Source organism: Littorina saxatilis, linkage group LG13 (genome assembly GCF_037325665.1).
Source record: "Littorina saxatilis isolate snail1 linkage group LG13, US_GU_Lsax_2.0, whole genome shotgun sequence".
Taxonomy (NCBI): Eukaryota; Metazoa; Mollusca; class Gastropoda; order Littorinimorpha; family Littorinidae; genus Littorina; species Littorina saxatilis.
In genome coordinates this window covers 33,030,896-33,036,983 of record NC_090257.1, presented here as the reverse complement: position 1 = coordinate 33,036,983, position 6,088 = coordinate 33,030,896, and the positions used below count along the sequence as shown (strand labels likewise).

Below are 6,088 nucleotides of genomic sequence, written 5' to 3'. Positions count from 1 at the left end.
AGCCGCATCTTTTTATAAGCCGCAAAGCGATTTTTTTGAAAAAGTTGCGGCTTGTAGTCCGTCAAATACGGTAATTAACGCTGTCAGTTACTGTTTTCATCTGTTAGTTACTAATTTTCACGGGAAAATGACTAATTTTTAGTTTTGGCACTAGCAATCCGTCAGGAAGTGAGCCAAAACTAAACATTAGTAATTAACAGGTGAAAGTTTGTAATTTTTCCGGAAAAATTAGTAATTTTGTAATTAACACGTGAAAATGGTAATTACAATTATGAGGTTTTGGCACTAGTAAGCCGTCATACAGGAGACTACAATAGGAAGGTTTCCGCCAGTTATCTCTCTTTGAGGTTTTGGGTGCTTAGAGAGTGCCGTGCCCCTTGCGGAGGCATAAAACATCGAGGTCACAAGCAGGGTCAAGGGGAAGGTCGCTGGGCGGACAGGAGACTATTATGACATCAGAAGTAGTGTGTGAACAGATCATGTATGTCAGGATTTCAGCTGTGCCTTTCAAGAAAGATTATATATAAATGGAGGGAGACAATCTTATTAAAGATTGAATCTGTTAGCTTTGAACAAGAAGTTGTAGGATCTAGAGATTGCTTGTTGAATGATGGGATTTGTGTGTGGTTTTTGTTGTTGTTGTTGCTGAAATCATCCAAATGATGATTTTGTTGTCAATGTGATTTCCATGTATGTCCCTGTTTTCTAATTCCGAACTTATCTGGAGGGAATATAGTCTGTTGGCCTCTAGTACATATAGGATGCATGGTGGTGGGTTTTTTTTCTTCATGTATTCATTTGTGGAAAGTTTGGAGTATAAATGTACATTCCTTACAAACAAATATTTTTGCTGAAAAGAGAGTGAAGAACAAGAAAATGAGAGAATATTCATGCCTCAAAGAATGAAAAAAGGTGAAACTATAGGCAGAGATGCGTAGAACCTTTCACAGAACAAAACAGAAACAGATCTATTTTGTGTGAAGAAATGTATTTGCTAAACCTATTGAAAATATGTATGTTGCAAGATGTGAATGTTTGCTTAAAATATTACACAGTGCGTGCAAATGTTGCTAACTTTTGTAGTTATCTGTGCAGTTTTTCATATTTTACTGCAACTGTTTGTGTACAGTGCATTCCTTTTAATGAAAGGAACAGTGGATCAGGCAATGTAAGTTTATTCCCTCTTCCGTTTGACTGCGGCTTGTATTGAATTTTAGACGGGCGGAGTAACCTAGTGGATAAGATATGGGCCTCCTAATCGGAAGGTCACCCCCCGCGGGTTAGGGGGAAGAATTTACCCGATGCTCCCCAGCATGTCGTAAGAGGCGCGCGACTAACGGATTCTGTTTCTCCTTTTACCCTTGTTAAGTGTTTCTTGTATAGAATATAGTCAATTTTTGTAAAGATTTTAGTCAAGCGGTATGTAAGAAATGTTAAGTCCTTTGTACTGGAAACTTGCATTCTCCCAGTAAGGTCATATATTGTACTACGTTGCAAGCCCCTGGAGCACATTTTTGATTAGTGCTTTTGTGAACAAGAAACAATTGGCAAGTGGCTCTATCCCATCTCCCCCCTTTCCCCGTCGCGATATAACCTTCGTGGTTGAAAACAACGTTAAACACCAAATAAAGAAAGAAATCGGAAGGTCGTGAGTTCAAATCTCGGCCGCGGCCGCCTGGTGGGTTAAGGGTGAAGATTTTTCTGATCTCCCAGGTCAACTAATGTGCAGACATGCTAGTGCCTTATCCCCCTTCGTGTGTACACGCAAGCACAAGACCAATTAAGTGCGCACAGAAAAGATCCTGTAATCCATGTCAGAGTTCTGTGGGTTATAGAAACACAAAAATACCGAGCATGCTTCCCCCGAAAGCGGCATATGGGTGCCTAAATGGCGGGGTAAAAACGGTCATACACGTAAAAACCGTGGGAGTTTTAGCCCATGAACCAAACAAACAAACAGACAGCTAAAAGCCCCTTTAACTTACTCCAGGCATGTGCAGGCGTTAAGAACAGTGTACTATGCCATTTAGACAATTTCTGGTACAATGGAACCTCCCTTTTCAGATACACCCCCCACCCCCCCATTTTTGTATGACTTGTTTTCCAGGGTTCCTGTTCATGATGTGTGTATACATGTGTGTGTAGGTGTGTGTTTGGTGCCATTTTCCATCCAACAAGCACTGCTTATCCATGTTCGATGTAATATTTTAATATATATATTAGCTTTCCATCTGGATGATCTGGCAGTTCAGATTTTTTATTTTATTTCTCCACTGCTGACCACCATAACTCAAGGGTTTTATGATACTGAATTAGGGTTTCAACCAATCACATTATACAGGTTTTCAGTTAGAATGAAAGAAGGGCCTGTCAGTCTTCCAGGTTCGTGTTAAACTGATGAACTTTGAGTTTATTTAAACACACAATATCTGTGTCATGCGCCTGTGGGTAGCACCTGGTAAATGCATTCTTGCCTGTCCCTTTTCTGGACATAACCCTAAACCCTCAGGTTTTTATGCTTGGCGTCTGACTTTGGCATTAACAAATAGTGCTGCTGAATGTTGATGTTTTTTTATTATTGATAATTGGTGTGATACACTTTTCGTCATTCCCGCCGAGAAATAATCAAATTGTGATTGTTGACTAATTTATACCTGGGATGTAACCGCTGTTCCACATTTACTGTGTTAAGTTCTAAGTGATCAAAATATGTCACAACATTTACATTGTTAAATATTACAGTCTCTTTTGCTGCCCTTCTATATGTGTGTGTGTGTGTGTGTTAGAGAGGGAGAGAGAGAGAGAGGAAGTACTTGTGTACATTCATACTCTGCTCTCTTTTCTTACATATAGTCAGTATGTTTTAAATTGTGTGTATTTTGCAGAAAATTCTATGTGGAATTAGATTTAGTGTGCTTTTTTGTTGTTACAAGAGGTTTAGAACACATTTATTTGCTGTGGTAGATGTTAGCAAATATTTACGTTTTTATATGTTTACAATTATAGTGTTGTAAATTAAAAAGGTATAACAAAAAACAATTTTTGTTTCAAGAATAAAAAGGCTCATTTTCAAAACTTCAAAACTGTATTTACTGTGTGTATATATTCCAAGAGAGAGAGAGAGAGAGAGAGAGACAGATGATTAATTTTTTACTGAAGCTGTAAGCTATTGGGAAAATTTTTCTTCTAAATAATGTGTGAGCTTAGGAGCCATGCTGTTCTTCAATTCAGTATTTACCCTTTGAAAATCATAACAGTAACAACTTCCACACACACACACATACACATATGCACATTTGACTGCACACAAGGGTCAAGATTTTGGGCAAACACGTACTGACCAGCCTTACAATCTGTAATTGCAATGTAAATCGGCACACAAAGTAGAATACACTGCATTGAAAAAAAAGAAAGAAAGAAAACAACAAGCAGAAAAAAGAGAATTAACCTAACAAACGGAAAGAAAACGAGTCACGTGAAGCGATATGATAAAAACATTTATAGTTAGTCGTTATCAAACTAAAAGATCAACACGACAAACCAGTCATCGCAGAGACTATATTCAGGTAGTCTCGGCAACCTGTTATGAAGACCGAGACGGGCCACACTCGTCTCCGCGAAGCATGTGACCATAGTACATGTACATTACTGAATCTATTTCCTTTCATTCTGAGCACATTATTACACTCCCGGTATAGGGGTGTGTATAGGATTCGCTTGATGTGTTTGTTTGTTTGTTTGGGTGTGTGTTTGTGTTCGCATATAGATCTCAAGAATGAACGGACCGATCGTCACCAAACTTGGTGAACAGGTTCTATACATTCCTGACACGGTCCTTACAAAAATTGGGACCAGTCAAACACACGGTTAGGGAGTTATTGGTGGATTAAGATTCTACAAGGACTTATAGAGGCACATATTAATGGTCAAAGGGAAATAACCTTCTCAGTTGGTGGCAGTGAGAATGGTTATTTCCCTTTGACCAACGGGGGTGTTTTTCCTACCTCGGAGGAATTTCTTGTTTTTAGAGTAAACATGACATATCTATATATTTTTGAATTCAGGAGAAGATGAAGAATACAATGCAATTAATTTTGAATCAGCTACTGAAAATTCGATTTCATTGAGCAAACTAATTAACTAATTTTTAAGCTTACAAGCTGAAATGCAATAGTCCAGACTTTGTCGAAGATTGCTTGACCAAAATTTCAATCTATTTCGTTGAAACATGAGGGCGTGTGACAGTGCCGCCTCAACTTTCTTCGTCTATTTTAAAACATTTAGCCAAAACTTGACTAAATGTAAAAAAACTGCCACATGAATACATCGTATTGCAGCATGAATACTACTTGCCCGACCAATGCAGTGCAAGTGGCACTGCCAGTGAGTGCAAGCGAATACTATGGCAGCTTCCTAGTGCCAAAACTACATAATTAAAATTTTAACGTGAAAAAATTACAGAGATAAATATAATATAAATGAAAATTACCATTTTCTTCCTCAAATAATGTTTAATGTTGAGTTTTGGCTTGAGAAACCCGCCCGGAATTGATCCAGAACTGAACATTTCATTGTCACCAAAGAAATGTTATTATGAAGTGATCATGTTGAATTATCAAGTGATCATGTTTAATTATGGTTTTAGATAGTGCGCCGAGGACAAAACTGAAAATAAGTAATTAACATTTTGGGCTAACATTATCTCTGTAAATTAGACAGAACACGTGATTATTAAAATGTTCACATTTTCCCCAGGTTTTGGTGCTGGTAAGTGTGGGGCAGCTGGGGAGGCCCTGGGGAGAAAACCCCTTCATTCAGCTCAGTGATGGGTTAGCAAGAGTTAATTCCCCTGGTAAGGGAACAAAGGTTTATGACGTTACCCAAAACATAAATACAGTAAAACACCTTGCAATTAACTGAATATTTAGTTTTTAAAACAATTCAGCCCAGAAGTAAAACCCAAATCTTTTATGATTTCATACAAAGCGAAAACATCACAGCATTTACAGACAATGTGGGTTTGAGATTACGATGGTCCGCCATTGCTGTTTACACTGATAGAAAATCGTCGTCTGTACCACGCGAAACGAAAGAGCAGAAGAGAGCCTTGAGTTTAGCCAGCCTGTTCATTGAAGTGTCAGCCCCACCATCTACTAACGGTACGATTGAGAAGTAATATTGTTTAATTTCTAGCTTAACAGTTGTTTCATAACGAAAGTTTCAAATGTTGAGTAGCAGAAACTTTCTTCCTCAATAAAAATTCTGCGAGTTAGAAATATAGAATCCGATTGAAAATGAAAACTGTTAACACTGGTGGCTCAAGTCATGCAAGTTTTTCAGTTCCACTGTCAAATCTTGTAAGTTTGTTGTGAGGCTGAGCTACAGTTTCGACTTTTGAATTGTTTAGTTACTGAGTTACTAGTTTATAACTTAGGACAATGATAGTTATGATAATACCGTAAAATCCCTAGCAAACGCCCCCCCCCCCCCACCCCCCGCACAGATTTCGGCTAAAAGTAGAGGGTGGGCGTTTGCTAGGTATACACCCCTTTGCAAGATAAAGTGTCATCACATTTTCACGAGAAAAAAATTGATTCAACAATGTCAACAGAAATACAGTGGGAAAAAAAAAAAAAACACACACACACACACACCAATAAATGAAGAAGAAACAAGAACGCTGAGGCATGATTAACCATTCAGTCAAGCGATTGCACGCTAAAATACGCCCGTGTTCCTTTTTCACCCACACACGCACACACACACACACACACACACACACACACACACACACACACACACTAAAGATGTGCTTTTTGATCTATGGATATCACAGAGAAGTACAGGCAAGATTAGATGGATCGTGAGCTTTTCTGGCGACAGCCGTCTGGCATATATATATATATATACGACTTGTGTCTGTCTGTGTGTTTGTGTATCTGTGTGTTTGTGTATTTGTGTATTCGCCATGCACGCCCAAAGTTCTCGATGGATCTGCTTCAAATTTGGTGGGCTTATTCAGAGAGACCCCGGACACAACCTCATCGATGAGATATTTCAACACGTGCTCTCAGCGCGCAGCGCTGAA

General features: G+C 38.7%; 1 protein-coding gene across 3 annotated transcripts in view; it reads left to right on the top strand.

Annotated features, from left to right (window-relative positions):
- Nucleotides 1-5,024: 5,024 nt before the first annotated feature.
- LOC138945537 (NF-kappa-B-activating protein-like) overlaps nucleotides 5,025-6,088 on the top strand; it is a 23,518-nt gene continuing 22,454 nt past the window's right edge. For 2 of the 3 annotated variants that reach the window (XM_070316978.1, XM_070316976.1), the window contains exon 1: nucleotides 5,025-5,159. The gene's annotated coding sequence lies outside the window, so the exon portion shown is untranslated. Of the gene's footprint in view, nucleotides 5,173-6,088 lie in introns of all 3 variants that reach the window. The other variant, XM_070316977.1, reaches the window with a different exon arrangement.